The following is a 10,746-nucleotide window of genomic DNA, read 5'->3' as shown; positions in this document are numbered from 1 at the left end:
CAATGAAGATAGATAAGCAGACACTTTAATTTTTGTATGTTGGAGGTAGGTAACCTATAGGGAACGTATGTAGACAGGGGTATGCTTGGGACCTGGCCAAGGTGATATTATGTAGAGGTTTTATGACTGTGTCACACATTAATGGAAAGATGAAAGTGAATATAGAAAACAGTTGATGTCACATCCAGGAAATTTGGGAGCACATATAAGAGGAGAAACAGTAATGAAAAAAACTGATGATATAATAAAAAAACAAGTTATTTAGGCAAAAGAAGTAAAAAATATGGAGTTAGGAGTGAGGTCGGAACAGATAAGAAAATAGTTTGTTCATTTATTTTTTTAAAAGGTTTTTTATTTATTTATTTGACACAGAGAGACACAGCGAGAGAGGGAATGCAAGCAGGGGGAGTGGGTGAGGGAGAAGCAGGCTCCCCGCAGAGCAGGGAGCCCGATGCGGGGCTCGATCCCAGAACCCTGGGATCATGACCTGAGCCAAAGGCAGACGCTTAATGACTGAGCCACCCAGGTACCCCTATTTTGTTTATTTAACCTTTGATACTACTCTGTATCAACCTCTGTGTTAGGTATTCAGAATAGTCAATGAAGAAGAAAGTTATGGTCTCTGTCCACAAATCCTTGGATGAGTCTTTTATTTGGGCTTCTGCTTAGAGCATCACCTAAAATCCAATCTGGGCAATACATTAGAGTCACAAGACCTGTTTCTTTCAAGAGACAAAGTGTCTGTGGGTCTCTGTGCAAGAACTTCTCTAAAAATGAATTGGCAATAGTAGTCCCATTGGTTACATCCCTTCTAGAATCATTAGACTTCTTTTTTGCTGTGTTTTTTGCTGTTGATTTTATATATCCCTAGAGAATTCACCAAGTAAAAAAGTAGAGGAAGCAATCTTCTTTACTGTACAATAGTAAGGGGAATTCTCCTGATACAATCCTCAGACAATCTTGCAAAAGGAATCTCCTTAGGTGGAAAAAAATACTATATTAAATAAGAAAAAGAGATACTATGTACCTTCCAAACTATAGTGTTCAGATCTCCCTAGAAGGCTTGGTCCTCATGAGGTCCTATCGTTGCCCATTTTAATAATTTTAAGGAAGCTGAAAGGCTAGTAAGAGACATATGGAAAGAATAAAATACTAACATTTTTAAGTCTTAGTCCTTCATCCATTCCTTTAACAATTTTTTTTTCTTCAAACAAGTCAAAACAGTGCTCTACTTGAAAATAAATTCCCATGATGAAGTGCAGCTCTTGGAAAAATTCAGTGAATCTAGAGAATTGGTGGTTTTATGTGGGTAGGGTAGTTGGCCAGTCACTTGGGGTATTTAGACTTCTTTTGCATGCAGACATAACACCAGATGGTCTAATTTCCCATCTCCCTAAAACCACCCAAATTCTTTCCAAAGACAAACACTTGGTATCCTCAAGCTTGACACACCAGAAGACAAAATGTGAGATGAGAGTAGAAGAAAAAGAATGAAAATTCAGTTAATGGTGTATTTCTTAAGTCACCCAAAAATTGAGAGTTTGCATGATGATTAAATTGCTAGTATTGATTTGGTTTGTCAGTGAATATTGACCAATAATTATTTATTTTGTGCTCCTCAATTTAATAGTGGGTATTCACCCCTATCTTACCAGAACTTAAATCAGCTGCACACACTGATATTTCTCAAATCGTAGGCTCAGTCACTTCTAGCTTCTGATCTTGACTAGATCTTGACTAAGGCTGGTAACATTAGCCTCATACCCAGATCTGGCAAGTATCTTACTTCTCTAATCCTTCCTTCTGATGTGCCAAGGGTTTGCCAAGCTTCAAGCTCCCTATTTTTGAGGTTTATAGACAAGAGGTGGCTTCTGCCCTGCTTTCCTGTTTTGCATGCTAGTTAGTCTTTCTTTAGTTCAGCCCTGATGGACCTTAATTTTCATTCTTCACAGATGGCCACTCAGCCATGCTCCTCTTCACAACCTGTTTACCTCAGTCCTTAGTGAGGAGATGTTGAGGCACATGAAGGGATGCTTAGGCCGTTCTGGACTCTTGAGGTTTTTCTGCAATGTCCCATGGGGCAGCAACCTAAACACCCCCTCCAGCAGCCTTCCATTGGACAGATCTGAAGAAGCACTGATACAGAGGTACTTCACAAAAGAGCCAGACAAAAGGACAGCCCCTTTCCAGCCCCACCCTCAAGTCTATGGAGCATACAAGGCCGTATACAGGGTTGAAGATTTTCTACACCACACATAATTTGCTTCATTTTCTCATTGCCGAGTCTTTTCCCTTCTCCTTTTCCCTGCCTCTGCTTAACTCCTCCAAGATATATTCTTAATTTTTTTCTTATACATCCAAATTTCTATTCCCCTGATTCCTCAACTTTGGCCCATTTCTTCTGTTACAGGGCTTTAAGAATTAGAACTACTAGTAGTAGTGACACCCTGTTTGGCAAGCGCTACTCTCTCCTCTTATTCCTACCATCAGAGGCAGTTTCCTGCACGTGAAGCTCGTTAGCAAACTGTTTGCAGAGACACAGTTCTACTGGTTGGAAAAATGGAAGCTTCACTAGGGCAAGCTTGATGGAAGAATTATAAAGTGTTAATGGTTAGACTAAACTATTATTAATTCTTCCAAAGTATCCTAGATTCTATAATTCTAAGTACAGGATTCTGAAAAGAAATGGATGAAAATGTTTTCCGGGAATAAATCGAGAATTGTACCTATAAATTTGGGGTGATTATTCAGAGTTGAGGACATATATGTTCTTAACACTGAATTTTAGGTGGATATGTTGAAGGTTAGTCAGAAATTTATATCCAACCTTGGGGTGCTTCTGAATTGCTGTGAGTAGCAGTATACGGTAACTGAAATGGGAAATAGAAAATGATTTGAAATTCAGGGCCTGCCATGCTTTGGTTTAGAGAAAATCAGTCCAGAAGACTTAGACAAGGGGCTTGGCTTAAATTCTAGCATTGCCACAAAGTAAGATGACTAGATACAGCAATTGGCTGTTCATGTGGATGGAAAGAAATTAAATGTAAAGATGATCTCAGGCCTTCAGAATTTAAGATATGTTGCTGTAGGTGATTCCTTGAAGATAGAGTAAGGAGTAGGTAGAGAGGAGATTCTGAATCTGCTCCTTTTATTCGAAAAATGTCCCCCTAAATATATTTAATGTGTTCTCAGTGTTGTAGTTATTAGTGAATATCTTAAAATCTGCATTCTACTAATAATAGCTCAATTTATATAGCTTATGTTGTCTATTTGCCTGCCTATTTGCTTCAGATTAATAACATTGTCAGATAGGCTCCGAGAAGGAGAGAAAGCCTCTCTCAAAAGGTGAAACTGACTATAAAGAGATATCCCAACATGCCCCTTAGGATGGCCACTATCAAAATAAATAAATAATAAGTGTTGGTAAGGCTGTGGATTAATAGGAACCCTTGTGTACTGTTAATGGGAATGTGACGGTACAGCAGCCGTAGAAAACTGTATGGCAGTTCTTCAAAATAAAAGTAAAATTGCCATGTGCTGCAGCAATCCCATTTCTGAATATACATCCAAAAAAATTGAAAGCAAGATTTCAAAGAGCTATTTGCACACTCATGTTTATAGCAGCACTATTTACAATAGCCAAGAGGTGGATCAACGGAAGTATCCATCCATGGATGTATGAATAAACATCCGTAGATGTATGAATAACTTAATGTCCATCTAGTGGCAAAGAATGATTATTCCCACTCACCCCACTTGACTGGGTTTTGAAGCAGTTGTACGCTACAAGTGCTTAGTTGCATATTGATCACATGCTGGAATCACACACACACGCGCGCGCGCGCACGCACATTTAAGGCAGCTTAGCGTGGTTAAACTCTGGCTTTATTTCTAACAATGGGACCTTGTTAGCCCTGTTACCTAATTGTTCAGGACCTCTGTTTCCCCATATGTAAAATGGAGATAATGATATATCTACACATGGGTTTTGGTGAAGGATAGTTAATACTTTTAGTACTTAAAACTGATCTGGCACAGGGCGCCTGGGTGGCTCAGTTGGTTAAGCAACTGCCTTCGGCTCAGGTCATGATCCTGGAGTCCCTGGATCGAGTCCCGCATCGGACTCCCTGCTCGGCAGGGAGTCTGCTTCTCCCTCTGACCCTCCTCCCTCTCATGCTCTCTGTCTCTCATTCTCTCTCTCTCAAATAAATAAATAAAATCTTTAAAAAAAAAAAAAAACTGATCTGGCACAAAGAAAGCACTTAGCCTACTCTTATCATTATCACCATCATCACCATCAGTGGTAGTAATAGCATTTGTATAATTAAAAGTATTAAGTTACATAAAATATTAATTGATTAACTGAATAATGAAGTGATGAGGTTATAGGTACATCTTTTAATTCTGTTTTTATGCTTATAGCTTATCTAAATTCCCAAATTTTGTCTATATAATCTTAAAAAATCAATGTGTTATTTTTTTAATTGTTTTTTTTTAAGATTTTATTTATTTATTTGACAGAGAAAGGCACAGCGAGAGAGGGAACACAAGCAGGGGGAGTGGGAGAGGGAGAAGCAGGCTTCCCGCTGAGCAGGGAGTCCGATGTGGGGCTCGATCCCAGGACCCTGGGATCATGACCTGAGCCGAAGGCAGACGCTTAACGACTGAGCCACCCAGGCGCCCCTCAATGTGTTATTTTTTTAAGGTACTAACCATTCTGAGTAAGTCATTAAATGGTGAGCCCCTCTTGGACCCAAACGAAAGTGGATCTATGATAGCACCTGAGAAATTCTGAATGATCATTTTTAAAGTGTTTAATATTTGAATAATTTCCACATTATGAAATGTGTAGAATTTAGTCAGTCACCTCCATACTGCTACATTTTTGTTGTCATATAATTGGAGGAGGCTCCTGAGGGCCAAGCGCACCTGGGTTAAGTGTGGTGGTGACTACATGGGGGCAGTGCTGCCACCTCAGGACTTTTCCAGCAACATCTTCCAGCAGTCTCTGGTGCAAGACTTTACCAGCTACACTGTGATAGTCTCTCCAGGCCAAAGAGGGAAATTCCTTCATGCTGCCCCTCTCTCAGACTTCTTTTTTTCCGGTCACCTTTTCCTAATTCCACTTTCCCTCCTTCCCTCCCTCCCTGACCTTGATCTCTCCATCTTAAAAAATAATAATTAATTAACTAATTTTGAATTGAAGTATGATTAACATACAGTGTTACATTAGTTTCAGGTGTACAATATAATGATTTAATAATTGTATATGTTGCTCAGTGCTCATCACAGTAAGTGCTGATCGCTCCATCTCTTGATCTTTCTGTTTCTTATTTTCTTGCCCTTTTCTCCCTTCAAGCTACAGGAATAAGAACCTATTATTAAGTAACAGAATCTTCTCTTCCAGGCATTATTTGAATTAAATTTGAAAATTGCTAATACAATATAGCATTTACAGGTGTGGTTATGAGTATGAGAGAATTCAGAAAATTTTAGGGAAACTACTATTTATTGATTGGAAAAACTGGAAGGAATTGAAGATACTGCTGCTCAAGTATAGATTTCATAGTTCAGACCTTTTGAAAACTCTGTTCTCTATTATAGTGAAATAAAGTGCTACCCTAGAAGTGTTGGACTGTAGAACCTGACAATATTGGAAGAGGTGATTAACTTGCTGCAGGTCAGGTCAGAGAAACGACAAGATGCTGTTACACTTCTGTTGAACCTCTGGAGAGTGTCCTGCTCACTCTGAAGCCAGAGTCATAGCTTCTCCCTACCAACCATAAAATGTATGTTACAAGAATTCACATTTACAAAGAGGAAGAAGGGAAAATGCATTAGCACTGCGCTGTTTCAAAAGGCAGAAAAGGCATTTGATCAGATGATTGATTCTCCTCTGTCATGAAACGCTTTCTTACAGAGAAAAAAAAAAAATCTCACTATGTTTCTAACAGTAAAATGGCCGATTCTCATTTCCTGCCTAATGAATTATTTACATACTCCACCCAAGGCCATTTATACTCAATATACTGTTAGGCAATGTTCCAGAAGACGGTGCCCTCATTTGTAAGAAAATCTCCTCTGAATTCAATATATTCTCTTCATTTAGTCTGTGAAAATGTTGGTGTGCTCAGCCTCAGACGTGAAGATCCATGTTGTGATACGTCTGTTCTACTAACATCACAGAGTGACGGGGCTAGTGAATTTTCCATTGATCAATGGAAATAGATAATTCAGGACCAAGTAGGAAAGAGCCATTGTTACTCTAAGGCATGGCCCAGCCCCTTCTTCAGTATATCTTTGAATCCTGTTGCCATTTCCTGGCTCTCCCCCCACATTTCTGTTCTGAGCAGCTCCTCCACTTGCAAGCACTTCTTATCTAGCACATGTCCAGGGGAAACTAGGGGAGATAGCAGCTTCTAAACGGAGGATGGTGCTTTTAATATCTTACGAGACTTTCTAAGTGACAGGTTAGTTTGTTGTTTTTAGGGTTCCTTCTTTCCTTCTTTCCTAAGGCATGTATTGACAATACCTAGCTCATTCATACATAGAGTGCAGCTTTTCTGAAAGATGTATCTTGAAAGCCCTGCAGACTCCAGTGCTCTGCTCTTTATTACAGAGATAGACTGGGAGCCTTAAAATAAAGAATAGTGGTGGCATGCTGGTCTCTGGCCAGAGGTCCCAGTGAAACAAGGGTAAATACAAGTGAAATGGAGACCAGCTGTCTCTCAAAATGCTCAGGAAGCATTATGTTTCTTATTTAATGTTACCAGCAGTGTTAATTCCCCCATTAACACATCAACTGAAAAATGTATTTTTAGCTACTCAAGCAACTGCTTGTGGACAACTTCCCTAATTTTAGAGTGACATATCACTTCCAGTTATCAGTTTCATATAGGCACTGAAGTAGAATGCATCTCTGTGTGGCATAAAGATGTGATAGCAAAACTAACAGAAATATGGCAGCAACATGGATACTTAGCTGAATTAACACATTGCAATGATGAGTTATAGTTCACTATAATTTCCTAAAACCAGGACCTCCTTAGAGGTAAAGTTGGGCACATTTAAACGTGTCTAGGAATGCTAGCTATCTCTTGAGGATTTCATTTTAAAATTTGCCATTTCCTTGTCAAAAATGGCCTTTAAATTATTAATTCTGTGGTTTTATAGCACTAAATATTTTCCAAATGATAACCAAGTTTTGAGATTGTGTCCATAAAGTTTTGCTTTAGTAAGCTGGGTAATTTTCAAAAATCTCACTTTCAGACCTCCTGGAATATATGAGATAACTTTAAAATTACATATTTTAATAATATCTATTGAAATATATAATATTCATATAGAAAATGCATATATGTACAGTTTTAAGAATAATTATAAAGTAGAAAATAGTGTAAACCCCTTCTAAGTAAGAAAACAGAACACCAACACATCACAAGCCCCTTGTGAGTTCATTGCTTGGCACATCTCTTTCTCTTTCTGCTTGAATTAACTTCTGACTCTTGAGTTCTCTCCTTGCTTTTCCTTATGGTTTTACCACATATGTATGAAACCAGAAAGAATATGCTGTTTAATTTAGCCTGAACTTTATATAAGCAGAATAGAGCTGGACGTATCCTTTTCTGTCTTGCTTTCTTTGAAAAACGAATTGAATAATTTCTGATTGCCTATGATGTACATTGACATAAAAAAATATTACACGGAACATACTTAGATATTAGATAAACAATAACTTAGATATTAGATAAACAGTAGGTTTTTTATAAGTTATATATCTCTTTAATTATATTTCCCTGATTGTTTGCCTCTTTATAAATTTCTTGTTTTACAAAATTTGCTTGTAAAATTCCTTGCAGTTGCAGTCTACTTAACATTGTAGCATAGCTTTTACACTGGTTGCTGTCAGTTTATTGCATTGTTTTGTCCATTGAAGGATCATTAATGAGAGCATACATTCAGTGTTAAGCGTTGTCAGCTCATATACAAAACATGTATTGGCATAAAGTTAACAACTCTGAGAATTTTTCTTCTAACAACTTGATTTAAGCATGACATTATTTGCTTTTCCATTCTTCAAGATTATGTTGTACCTATCGATCAACAAATTTTTTCATTGTTGTCTATTGACAGAACATTGCCATCATTTTTAAAATTCCTTTCATTACATCCATCATTACACATGATGATTTCAGTTGTCCCCATGCTGGAAGAGTATATAGTAATATCTGTGTGAAAGAATCAAATTCTTCTATTAAATCCATTTCAAAATATAGTCACGGGAAGTACCATAATAATTACCCACTTCAAGTCAGGATAATTTCTTTCCCATTCATGGGTAATGTTGTCCCTTTTAAGAAAAACCTTGAACCTTAAAGGGATGAATTTTTTCATTGATTACTTTTTTTACACGTTCAACAAGTTCCTTTAAGCAATGGAGTGCTTCAATAACCCTGCTCTTCTTTCACTTTGCAAAATCCTGTTATAAGAGAGATATTAAAAATCATGAATGAGAAATAAGTAGGCTTCACTCAATGGATAATTTTAGAAGTCAAGAAAAATTTGGGGGGGTCTTTTCTTCATAAAGTATGAATTCAGTGTTTCAAAAAAACTGAAGAGCTGTTCAACTGTAATTGTTAAGGAGAGCCAATGGCTTTCTGAATGGGAGAGGATTGAAGAATATTGGATGCCAATAAAAAATCACAAAAATGATCTGTTAAATGTAAACCATACAAATGCTGAAGTAAAAGGACAATTTTATGCCAATTACTTTAATGTTGATAGAAAGGACATCAGATGCTATTTGAGTAGAATTATGCAGAATATGAGAAGTATAGCCAACGTTTTCCATAGAATCATTCATGTTCTGCTTCAGTTTTTCATAAACTTTACACCTATATACAATTATCTAACAAAATTTGTACTTGTTTTATCTCTACAAAAACCAGTACATTTTCCTCATTCACTCCTAACTTAAAAAGAGTCTGCAAAAATCTTCTGTTTCTGAAATTTCATCTGGAAAGGATTTTACTCATAATGGCAAGCTTTTTTCATATGAAAACTATCATTCAAGCTAAGGAGAAAAGTTTTCTTGCAGTGTTATCACTTGGATCTATAGTCATGCCATAAAAAGGTTTAGATATTTTAGCGTGGAGGATTTAGAATTACCATTCTGATCTTTGATATTTTTGTGACAGTAAATGGAACTATTACATTTTTTTATGATTTCTCTTTGGTACTTAGAAATTTGCTTGCAATTTTGGAATCAGAAAATACTTCTGGTAGTAGTACATTCAAACAGTCATTTGAGCTGAAAGACTGATGTCTTTTATATATAGTGTAGAAGGCCATTACAACTTCTGCTGTGACTATTTTATCTTCATGTGAATTTCTCAATCAAAAAAAGTTATTTTTTTCACTGTCTTTGGTACCAGTCAAGGAAATCCTGCATCTCCCATGCTCAGCTGTTAGCATATACTGGTTTATATCTGGCTTTCCATCATTTTCTATATTGAATGAAGAGTTGCATACTACACAAAAAGCTTTGAAGGGAATTGTTCCTCATTTAATAAATGTCCACCGTTCATAAAATTTGTCACAACATTTACACTTGTGTTGGGCGTTTTGAGGTTCCAACATACACAAAAACAGATATAAACAACCATTTCAAGAACTGAAAAGATTGAATTTGCACCTCTCTCGGCCACATCAGTCAGTGTTCCTGTCACGAACAAGTCCGTAAACAGGGGTTGAATGAATGGTCGAAAGGGTTGTGAACTTGTGACCTAAGAACAACTTGAACTCACTGATCCAAAAAAGGCGAACTCCCCGTTTGGCTGAAGGGGGAACTATACTTGTAAGGCGCAGTCTTTCCGAACAAAGTCACAGGTGACCTCTGTGAGGTTTGGTTATGTTGGGGATTCAAGGACTGGCTGACATTCAGGAGCAGAGTGTTTAGGGACCGACAGACATTGAGGGGTGTTCCTGTGGTCGCGAGAGTAAGGCTGCTACCGATCCGCCGACTTTCAGAACCATGGCCCCTGATTGGATGCCGTCTGGAATGTGAGGCTGTTGCTGATTGGCTGACTTTCAGGGTGGGCGTATCACTGATTGGCTGAGTTTCAGAAGCCTGGAACTGTCTGTGACTTGCTGTCTTGCAGAAGCTTAGTGACTGAGGGGAGAGGCAGTCACGGACAGTGTTATACCTGTCGGAAGTTACATGTAGTTAATGGTGGTTACTTGTTCACGACTATGGGACTATGGCCAAAAATATTCTTTCTTGAATATTTCCTTTAATTCTAAGCCCACCCTCTTTGAACTTCCTTCAGCCCAAAATGTGGAGAAACCAGATCTTTATTTGTGGAGGTATGATTTTCTAGTAATGTTGCCTTAATCACCAAGTACTGTGATTTAATCACCAATTACTATGGTTGAAAACTAGCTCTAACCGCTGAACTTTTGTGACTTATTGAAAAAAGCTGAATACAGGACATTTAGGGTGTCCTGACAGTCACTGTAGAATGCAGGACAAAATCACAAGGACATGTTCTATGTGTTCAGGCTGGCTGTCTCAGCCCTAGATGAAGCCCATGTCTGAGGCAGGGTCATGTAGCACTCAGCTTCTCCAGCAGTGCTTGGAGGGCACCCCAGAGTTCTGTGGATGTCAGGGCTCACTGCCCTCCAGAGGGAAGAATGAGCTGAGTGGACAGGACTCTGGGCTTACAGTCCCCATTTTACCCAGACTGC

This window comes from Halichoerus grypus, chromosome X (genome assembly GCF_964656455.1).
Source record: "Halichoerus grypus chromosome X, mHalGry1.hap1.1, whole genome shotgun sequence".
NCBI lineage: Eukaryota > Metazoa > Chordata > Mammalia > Carnivora > Phocidae > Halichoerus > Halichoerus grypus.
This window is presented reverse-complemented; position numbering follows the sequence as displayed.